Source organism: Pan paniscus, chromosome 11 (assembly GCF_029289425.2).
Source record: "Pan paniscus chromosome 11, NHGRI_mPanPan1-v2.0_pri, whole genome shotgun sequence".
Lineage (NCBI taxonomy): Eukaryota > Metazoa > Chordata > Mammalia > Primates > Hominidae > Pan > Pan paniscus.
In genome coordinates, this window is record NC_073260.2 from 99,603,190 (window position 1) to 99,615,363 (window position 12,174).

Below are 12,174 nucleotides of genomic sequence, written 5' to 3' on the forward strand. Positions count from 1 at the left end.
ATATTTGCAAAATGCGTATCTGGTAAAGAACTTGCATCCAAAAATATACAAATAATTCATAAAATTAACAATGAGAAAAACAACCCGATTAAAAATAGGCAAAATGCCTGAACAGACCTTTACCAAAGAAGATATAGATGGAAAATAAGTATATAAAAGATACCCCAAATCATTTGTCATAAGAGAAATGCAAATCAAAACAAGGAGACACCACCACACATCTATTAGAATGCATGAAATCCAAAAAACTAACAATACCAATTGATGGTGAGTATATGGAGCAATAAGAATGCTCGTTCATTGTCAGTGGATATACATTATGGTACAGCCACTTTGGAAGAGAGTTGTGCAATCTTTTACAGGCTAAACATACTCTTCCCTTACAAACCGGTAATAGTGCTACTCATTTTCTGTGGCCAGTCTTCTTTGCAGGTCTGAAATTAAAGTGGCAGCTACTGCCACTGAACTGGAATTTCTAAATGCAATGGGGGTAATTAGATGCCAGGATGGCAACAGCTGAAGACAAGGTAGTTGTGGTTACTATGATAAATAGGAGAGTTAAAGCAGTAATCAGAGTAGACTGACTGACAGAGACATACAGCATTGCCTAGTTGATATAGAATTTCAAGGAGAGGGAAAAGAAACAGATGAGCAGTCTACTAAATTCTTACTGTATCTGTATAAGTGAGAGAATTCCAGGTCTCATGAAAATAAATCTAATTTGAATCACCAAAACAGAGAGTCATGGCCTGGTTTGTACTGAATTATGTTATAATTCTAATTCCCAAATGTGACTATATTTGCCGATAAGGCCTATAAAGAGGTGTAAAGGTTAGATGATGTTATGAAGGCGGGCCTTAATCCAATAGGACTGGTTTCCTTATAAGAAAAGGAAGAGACACAAGATCTCTCTCTCTGCACCTCCCACTTTCTGCATGTACTGTGTTTGTGCATGCACACACGTAGAGGAAAGACCATGTGAGGACACAGCAAGAAGGCAGCCATCTACAAGCCAGGAAGAGAGGTCTTACAGCAAACCAACCTGGGCATCACCTTGATCTTGGGCATCTAGCCTCCAAAGCTGTGAGAAAACAAATTTCTGCTATTTAAGCCACCTGTCTGTGGAACTTCATTGTGGCAGCCTTATCAAATTAATACATGTATATTTACAGGTTAATATCCATGCATATATTTCCTTGATTTGTCAGCCAAGAGGACCTAGAAACTCTGATGCCCCATATCACTAAGCACATCTAGCACACAGGGATTAATTTCTAATACATTCTGCAACAACAGCAAAAAAAAAAAAAAAAAAAACAGAACTTTCTAAATGACCGATCCTAGAGCTATGGCAGGAAATAATTGAGATGAGCCTGAAACATTGTGTAGTTCCATAAAGTAAGGATTAAGCAAAAATATCACAGTGATGCTGCTATGTCAAAGAGATATTGGAGCCGATGGAAATTATACCTTATGGACAAATTTGGTCAACAAAAAAGTAAAGAAGCATTGAACTATAAGATGGAGTAGAAAATAAATATTCACAAATTCATGTTGATGTAAATAAAAAAGTAAATTTTAAAAATTAATTTTTTTAATAAAAGAGACAAATATTCCATGCAGAAAAATTCAGATAATCTATGTAGATATGCAGCCATCCACAGGTGAAGTACAAGTCTCACTCCTTACATGTGGGGTGTGCCTAGTGACTTTCTTCTAAAGAGTGCAATATGAGAAAAGGAGATAAAAAGAGTAAATATTCAGTGGAGCAATCAAGGTCAGCATAAACAGTGCTAAGTCATCTTAATAAAATGTACCCTTGGTAGGATGTGATTAAGAAAGCATTTTATCTCTGTGGTCTTCCTAAAACCCATAGTCCCAATCTAATAATGAGAAAAACATAAGATAAAACCCAACTGAAGAACCTTTTAAAAAATACGTGACCATGGATCTTCAAAAGTATCAGGGCCATTAGAAATGGAAAAATGGGTGAGAAATAGAAGATTCAAGGACTTTAAAGAGACTTAATGACTAAATAGTATTGTGGCATCTTGGATGAGATCCTGAAACAGAAAAAGTGATCATTAGGTTAAAAACTAAGGAAATATGAATAAAGAGTGGATATTAGTTAATAATGATGAATCGATATTGGTTTGTTAATTGTGACAAAAGTACCATACTAATGTAAGATGTTAACAATAAAGGAAACTGGGTGTATAGTGTATGAAAATTCTCTGTAATATCTTTGAAACTTTTCTATAATTCTAAACGTATTCTAAAATTAACATTTTATCAAAAATTATTTCTCAAATAATCTACAGCCAAAATGCATTGAAAAAATATATGGTCATGTCAGCCATGAATTAATAAATATAAATTTTTATTTACACAGGTAGACCAAATTTTACCTGGAAAATTCCATCTTTATTCCTAATTTCTACTGATACGGTTGAGTGGATCAATAAGTTACATGCTTATTCTCTTAAAAAATTTTTTTCTCTCTGTGAGAAAATACTTTAAACATTTTACACTTTAGAAGCCTTAGGCAATGGTAGTCCAGCCACAACACTGACTTTATTGGCAGAACAGGATTTCCTAACAGTGGATCTCCTGATTTTAGGATCTTTTACAAACTGGAAAGGCTGAGAATTTTCCAAATCATCAAGTCTTGGTGTCATTTGTTTAAAAGTCTTCCCTCAATTTATCTCTTTCTTCTCATATTTTACTATACGCATCAAGGCAAAACCAATATGCACCTTCTAAACTTTGCCTAGAAATTTCCTTAGCTAAAGATATATAAATTCATTGCTCACAAATTCTGACTTCTGCACAACTGTGGGATACAATTTTGCTAAGTTTTCTGCCACTACACCACAAGGACTACCTTTCTTCCAGGTTTCAATAACATGCTTCTCATTTCCTTCTGGGCCCTCACCAAATAACCAAATATTCATATTTCTACTAATATGGTAGAAATATATGTACATATACACTGTCTTATACAAAACAGGCTTTCTCTACCATATTCCACCCTTCATTATGAGCCCTCACTAGTGCAGTCTGTAGCATCCATATTTCTACCAACAGTCTGTTAAAGTCAACAGACTTTTTCTGTCATGTAATTCAAAATTCCTTCAACCCCTACTCACTACTGTTATTAAAGGCACTTCCACCTTTTTAGGTATTTTTTACAGCAGTATCTCACTTCTTGGTATCAAAATTAGTTTAATTTTGCCACTGTAACAAATTACTACAAACTTAGTAGCTTAAAGCAACATAAATATATATTTCACAGTTTCAATGAGACAAAATCAATGTGTGAACACAGTCATACATCCTCTGGAATTTATAGGAGAATCTGTTTCTTGCCACTTCCAAATTTTGGTGGCTACCACCAGCCCTTTGCTTGTAGATGTATCACTTTAATCTTTGCTTCTGTTTTTACATCTTCGTTTACTCCCAAATTAACAATTTAGTTGCCCCTTTTTAGTGTAGTGGACATTTATACACTTTCTAACTCTTCTGAGTGGCTGTAAACTTTCTTGTTAGTTACATAGTCAGTCTCTCAGGTGTAATCTTTTTTCCCATACCCCTAAAACACAAGTAGTGTAAAGGGGTATCTTGGAGTTATGGAAAGAACACTTAGCCAGAATCCACAGGCTTAAGCTATGTCTATCATCTGTTATTTACTGAGTGTATATGTGTGTTCTTAGGGAAGTGGCAGTGTCCTTTAGAAAAAAATTTACCATCTGTAAAATGAAGATTATAATAGCTCTTTATATACCTCACAGGACATTTTGAGAAAAAAAAGTAAGACTCATGTTTATAAAAATGATTTTTTAATGTAAAAGTGATAGGCAGAGTTAGCATTAAAATATTAGTAATGTAAATTAAGCATTCATATATTAAAAGCTTCTGAGAATGTAGTAAAATTTAGATATTTTTAATCTTAGAAAGCAAAAAATATGGGTCATTCAGCCTGAGAAAAGTTCTGCAGTGAAGCAATCTGGCAAACCACCTTAAATTGTTCTTGAGCTTCAAGGAAGTTTCTTTTAATGTGTGTTATTAGAAAGCTGGATAATTGAGTTCATAACATCCAAGAGCATGACGATCAAGGAGAACAAATAATCCAACACATAAGAGTATACAAGATGACAGTCCATATAGGGAAATTCATCTCCCATTCAAACTTCTGCATCTCTTAAGTCTTATGTGGGGCAACATCTATATTTGTGGTCAGACTAGGTCATACTACGTCATATCTCAGATTCAATCCAAGTACAAATTATTTATCATGTTGTTAACATTCTCTCTGTTGTTTGCAAGACTTTCAAGTAAGCCCAAGTACTAAGTCCCACCTGTAACAATGTGAAGGGTGTTTTGAAAAATTTATCTATACGAAGATAGTCTTACAATACCCCCAAATCTACATTTTTCCCACTTTGGGCATGGCTTTCAATTCTTTACTCTTCCAAGGATGTGTGAAAAGTTTAAATGTGTGTTTATAAAATTTGTATTTGTGCAATACATATTCAGAGATTGGCCTGAACAAATTTATCTATTCTGAATGATATGTATATTTCAAATCTCATGATGGATTGTTGCTGAGATATTCAGATTAACACTCTAAATTAGAGGTGGTTTTAAAAAATTATAAGTCTTCACTATATAAATAAAATGCAAGAAAGAACAAATATTTTGGACTAACATGATATCCCCTCATACCCATATTTTGTCATGTTATGCTCTGTAAATTATATGTCTAGCTATATCTTTTCTGAGGAAGTATTTCATTCAATGGATGACATTCATTGCTTCAATGAAAATGAGCCTTGATGAACACATATATAGATATCTTGGAAGAAGCCAAAGAAATATAATGAAAATAAGTTGACATTGATAGATTTGTGCAAAGGCATGGCTAATTGGGAGAACAAAGTTGATATTTTTCAAAAGAAACACTTTCTCAGGATACTATAAACCTTTCTAAACAGTTTCTAAAGATATGGCAAGATACATGCAAGATACTTTCATGAGATGAGAATGATAATATATTTCATCCTTAGTTTTTACTTATTGTTTACAACTGATCTTAAGTTTCCTGTAGAGCTCATCTCCTTTAGAAAGACTATTTACAAAGAAAGTTGTAACAACCCTGGTTTAAATATGTGCTTCTAGGTGAGTGTGAGATGCGAGTAGGAGCTTCTCAAAGACCTTGTTGGGATTGGGTTCCTTGAATCCTAGTTAAAAAATGGGAGGAGGTGGGATTGCCTGGTCAGTGGCTGAGTGCAGCTAGGGTAAAAAGTGAAATAAGTCTAAAAAGTTGATATTTGGTTTCTTCATTGACTGACATTATTCAGAGTTGATCTTTGCCTTCCTAAACTAGGACATTCAAGATATTTGGCTCAGAAGGCAGAACCTGGGAACAGAGTCTCTGACGCAGAACTATACTAAAAGAGACTCACAGATTAATGGAAAAAGTAGGAAGGATATGCAAAATGAAAGGGACTCCCTGTTGTTTTTGCTGTCTACCAGTCTTTTGAACATACCACAGCATGGAATCTGAAACATCTGGAAACAAATTAGAAAACTGTATCAATCATATGAATATTCATTTAAAAAATTTTAGTACTTTTCTCTGTAATTGGATGAATTCATTGAGCCTGCCTTCAGACATTTGACCTTGTTTGTGTTCAAATAATATTTAATTAATCAAGTTTAGTCAGAAAGAAATGGGAAATCTCCTTAATAATTTGACATCAGGTATCATTTCAATGAGGCCATCTATTCCAATTCACACTGAAAATTATGAATGCTCAGTCCTATTGTACTTTCATTAGCTGATCATTATTTTATATAGTCTCACTGACAAATAAAAATCTTTACCTTTTTTATTTTACAGCCTCCAAATTTTCACTCTGCCCAATGGGTGCTTACCTAATTGCAAAGCAGATTGTGTCTGTGTGTACAAAAGCAAATTGAATTGGAGACTTGCACATTCATCTAGAGGCCATATATGTGTGTTGTCCTAAGTAAATATGACCATAGCACCTAACCATCATTAAGTTCTACTCAACTAACTATAGAGCTCTACTTGCACTGATTCATCTGTACATCAGTATTTTTCTAAGTGTAAAGTTAGAGTAGCTATATCATAGTCATCAGTTGTCTATATTAAGTGCATTTTCCTGGGCTTTACTCAAGACCTACACTATTAGAATCTCTGAAATCCAACCATGGAAAATGTGTATTTCAGCCAATACCCCCAGAGATCATCTTGAATGAGAAACCTGAAAATGAAGTAGTCTCTAAAACAGCGGTTCAAAGAAAGGCTAAACATTGATGATTGTTGAAGCTGAGCAATGGATACATGAGGATTTGCTATACTATCCTCCCTATTTTTGTATGTGTGAAATATTCCATTATATAGAAAAAGGAAATTTTTAAATACAGTGATTCAGTGATTTCTCCACCAACAGGATATTTGGCAATGTCTCTAGACATGTTTGGTTATCAAGACTTTGGCAGATGAGAAGGGATGGGTGCTGCTTGATTGAGGACAGATACAATGCTAAACATCCTACCATGAACAGTACAGCCTTCCACAACAATGAATTATCCAGTCCAAATGCCAATACTGGTTGAGAAATCCTGTTTGCCAGTGACTAGTATATGTAATTGAAAAACACACTGACATTTCTGACTCACGGCTATGGAACACAGACCATTTATCTGAACACAACAGGGAAACAAATTTGGGTTTCCATTTTACATGATTTTTCCAAAAAGCCACCTTCATATAAAGTCTTTTAACTTCTCCATTTTAATCATTATTCTATAGGTGATTGCATTGCCAGCTTCCTGCTATGCAAACTGTGGAGCTTAGAAGGGCCCATGCTTTGCTTAATGGTGCACTACAGTTCTATCTGCTGTCTTAATAGTTATTTAACAAGGGGTCTTGCATGTCCATTTTGCAATGGGCCCTGTAGATTCTGTAGCTGGTTCTGTGTGATGGTATACTTTTGCACAATTTTTAAAATTTGATTTTAAATCAACTGTTCCAAATAAAATTCCAAGGAAGTTCTAGGGAATTATTTTGCTAAGGTAAACTTAAAAAATCTCTGAAATGAAATACAGGCTAAAATTCTGGGGATCCCCCCCAAAATAAGATTTATCAGTTGTTAAGGAATTTTAATTCATTTTACAGAAAACACAACAAAGACAGCTCAAAAATAAAATTAAATCAAAGCTAGATGGGGAGAGATGAGAATAGTTAAGGAGGGAGGAGTCTTTCTCACTCTTGTTGAAAAGTAATATAAACTAGAAAGGAAATTTTGGACTAAAATGTTTAAAAGACTGTCATCTTTAGCTGTGTGTATATCTATTATCTAGCTATCTATCTGACTTTCCATGCATAAAGAAAAGGCAAAAAAATGAGAATTTTGGCAGAAATTGTATCCAAGGAAAAAACGTATTGGCTTTTGTTTGGATTTGTTGCAGGCCCTTCTCTATCAGGTGATTGAGGGAGGCTATGAGTTACAATTTATAGCCCTCTCTTTGTAGGAAAATGTGAGCACTTGGACCAACAACTTGGTCCTTTAAGATTCAAAGAGTTTTGATGCAGATTAAAGTGTATGACGCAAACATCATGGAATAAGCAGGAAGAAGAGATGAAGATTAGAGACAAATTTATCAAAATATAACTTAGCTTGCATATATTAAATTAAAATTTACTCCATTATTTCATTACTTTTACACATATTTTATGGTAGCAATATTCAAGTGATGTCATACATTTTGTTTAAAAATATTTAAAATAAGTGACAATAATTTTACAACTCAGAAATTTACTGGTTTTGTAGTTCCACGTGCAATCACTATTTCCGATTCTATATTCACCTTCCTCAAGGCTCAAAGTGTGTATCCCTCATTATTGAATTCCAATCTAATTAATATTACTCTTTGTTCTTTTTGTTGTTTATTTTTTTTCTTGGAGGAATTCTGGCATATTTGTGAAACCGTCTTTGAGATACATTTAAAGGGCCTCTTCTATTCCCATCTTGGCTTAGAGCTGCTCTCCATTCTATTTTAACTTTAAACCTTTTGACTCACCCCAACAGGCATAGACTATTTTCAGGGCATTGATATATTACAAACCTCCAGGCAATGAACCACAGCCACAGGAAAAAATGTTGATGGTTTTCTTGTTTTTTAAGGTCCCAGATTATTGCTCAAGGTCTTACACTCCTACTCAAAGGGATAACAGGTTGAACATTTTACTTAACATCCATAGGTAGCACTTACACCAGGTTTATATGTTATCACCTAAAGGGAGATTGCACGCCATTAAAGCCTTCTTGGCTACAGCTGCATCTGGTGCTCCACACTGTATTCTCCTTGTAAGGCCCCCTAGAACCAGTCTGCTCTTCTTGAAACTCTTGCCAAATGCCTTGATAATTAGAATCATTTGTAATACGCTAGTGAAATGAAATATTCAATGGGAAATTCCAACTCTTTAACTGAAGAAAATATTTTTGTTGGCTTTTTGAAACTCCTGGGTGCAAACTGAACGTTATATCGGTTTTAAAATACATTCTTTCCTCAGCAAACGCTCTGCCGAGATTCTTAGTATTTTGTCATCAGATACCTATGAAACATCTACTTTGTGCAAAACACAAGGGTTGGCTGGCTATGTTTGTCGAACTACATATCAGAATAGATGGTCTGAAAAGTTCCACGTTACTTCATATTAATGATGCAATAGAATAATAAAAGCAGTCAAACACTGCTAATTAAAATTTAATCTATATGGTCTCTCTGAGCAAAAAAAAAAAAAAAATGACAGACATCAAATGCCTTAAAGCATGATTCTAATTTGACACAGTAAATTTATTTATAACTACATATTAATAAAATAATCACAAGTGTAGACAAAATTTGTTAGCTTTTGTTAATTTCAGCATTTTTAATAGAATTCAAAATAGAATATTCTTAAGTGCCCAATATGGAGAATGGTTAAACACCCCCAAATTATTAAATACAATTGTATATAATCATTAAAACATTTAATGATGGTATATAATTTAATATTAATAAATAAAACCAGAGTATTAAAAATACACATACACACACACATATATATATACACACACACACACACACACACACACACCAAATAACAGAAAAATGTATGCTCAGAATTTAATCAAGGAAACAGAAGGCACTCTATGAACTACGGATGTGAGAGATTTCACTTTAGGGTTTACATTCTCCACAAGGAGCTGTTGCATTTCTCAGTCTTGGAGAAACTCTAACCAATTATCTCAGTCAACAGCAGCCAAGTGGGTAGTTCTTCAGTGCCCACTGGGAAAGCCATTTTCAACCTTCCGTGTGCTCCAGAGTCTCTTTGCCACTTTCTCCAAGGAATAATGGCCTCTCATTTTCTTCTGCTGTTAAAAGCTCCTGTCAGTCCCTCTCACTTGTAAAACTCTAACCTGAATTCACACAGAGGAGGGAATCTGGGGAAATGGATTCTTGGCTTCTCTGAGAAGAGTTAAGAAGGGGACAGAGGAACTTCTGAATTCATAGCTAACAATCATGCACAGAAATAGAACATGAGGTTTAAAGAGTTTTTTCTAGATGATGAAATTGCCGCGGAGGTAGCTGGCTTGGTGGCTCATTGCCCGAGCTCAAGAGGTTGAGACCAGTCTGGGCAACATGGCAAAACCCCATCTCTATCAGAAATACAAAAAATTAGCCGGGCGTGGTGGTGAGTGTCTGTAGTCCCAGCTACTTGAAAGGCCGAAGTAGGAGGATTGCTTGAGCCCGAAAGGTCGAGGCTGCAGTGAGCCGAAATTGTGCCACTGTACTCCAGCCTGGGTAACAGAGGGACACCGTTTCAAAACAAAAACAAAAACAAAAAACAAAAACAAACAAACAAAAAACAGTAGTAGAGAAGGCTGAGGCTGTTATAGTTTTCTTAATATTACATTTCTCTTTCTACAGCTTCCACAGGTAGAGTTTGTTAATTTAGAATCAGAAAAAAAAAAAAAGTGTTAAGTTTTAACTAAATATGGACAAGGGAAATGAATATTTGAAATTAGGGCTTTTGAAGAAAACCCTGAATTTTTTTTCTGGTTAGAGTAAAGCATGTCAGCATCTTAAAAGTTTACTGAGTACTTCTTCAGAAACCTCATCTATCCCTGCCTGAAAACTCAAGCCATACTATTTCTTCAGTTATGAATGTCCTGCTTCTGTTCAAATATTAGTAGAAAATATTTTCTTTTGACCTGCAGAAATAAAGTCTCACCTACAAAATACAGCTCTGGGAGGTAAGCTTAGGCATCAGGTTTTCATTTCATGTCCCCATGTTGAAAATTTACAGTCACAACTGCCACAGTCAGAATCCGAGAGGAAGTTAATTTTCCAGACAGAACACAAGACTATGTCTCCATGTCAGGACTTGGGTTTGGGATTATGATCCCTGGGGAAATTTTTCTAAATGCTTTAACACCCAGTCATCTGGGCAGGGTTGCCTAGGAGCTTAGCGTCTCTGAATTCTTAACTCAACTTTACTTTTGCTGTGAGATTGACTTTGGGCAGCAGTGGCTGGAGCAGGGACGATTGCCACTCTAGCTGCTTCCATGGAAAGAAACAAGAAAATTTAAGGAATTTCAATGTAGTGGTTGAGACTAAAATTCAGTAAGTATATACATGAAATTACATATGAATAATTATGCAGCTTTACACATTGTGAAGTGCTAAGGCATTAGGTAAGTGCTGGTCCTCTGGGCTTCAAGAACTAATGATAAGAATCTAGCTGGGGGCACTTAGTGGAGCCATTTAGCTATTTGCAGGCTCAGGTTATTCATCTGTAAGGTAAAGGTGTTTGATTACATGTTTTCGAAATTCTCTTCCAGCTCTGGCAGTCTGTGTTTCTGTGAATCCATCACAGCCAGGGCCTGGATGAGATGCCAAACTTGGAAATGCAGTTCCCTCACCATTCATCTTACTCTCCTCTTTCTGCTCTATTGCCCTTAGGCGATATCCCAAAGCACCCTCTCTACTTGGGATTTTTCCAACCATCTTCTCTTAGTCAGAGTTCATCAGCTCAGTGTCTCTTCCATATCTAATATGATACATAATATGTCCTGCTGTGATGGTGAGAGCTAATGAGGTAAAAGCCTGCCAGATGGCGTATTTGCATTTTAACAGGGGCCTTCTGGAAACAATGGCTTTGTACAAAGGAGTGCTATAATTGGTGAAAATGTTATCAGACAAGGTAGTCCTTTTACGGAGAAAGACCATGTATAATGAAAGATAAGTCCATCAGAGCTTACCAAACTGAAACTATTCCTATTTTGAGCACACAGTACAATGACAGAGGTAAGATTTTTTAAATTGTTAAGGCATTTCAATTATACCTGAAATGAAAATGTTTTCTTTCTTTTGGTGGCAAATTTTCAGTTTTTAATGACACAAGTAGACACAGAGAACTAAGCGAATGTCACACTCTAATTAAGTGGTAGGTAACCAGGATGCTAAACCACTGCTAACATAAAGGACAGCCAGTGGACATTTCACCTTGTATAAAAAGGCTTTCAATACACATGATGTTTCATTTGGATTCACAGGTTGGGGTTTGAATATAATCTGAAATGTCACTTAAAGCTTCATGTAAAATTAACACAAGCACAAAGGAAATTTGTTTGGAATTCTGAGAGCATACAGTTAATTATACACTAAAATTAATTTTGCATGTACATAAAGACAATTTATTTAATGGTGGATATCCTAAAGTTTATCCTAAAGCTTACTTCTCAGTTATTTTAAGCAAAAATCCTTAAGATATGATTCTTAAGGGTACAGGAGTATTATGAGTCATTGTAAAAAAGATATGCAGAATAAATTTGAGACAGAACATGAAGGTTCTAAATAGCATCCTAAGCCTCCATCACTGTTGTAATTTGCTTTCTGCAGGTCTTTATTTTCTCCCAGAAAGAATTCTTCTTACCCAATTCAGGGAACTTTTTATTTATTACATATATGAACTAGTTATCCCTCGTGATACAGAATAACACTATTTTTATGGATTATTACGGTACTGGAAAGTCCATTCTTCTTACAGAGACCATCTCAATTAAATATAAGGACTGAGACGGTCATGAGAGAGCA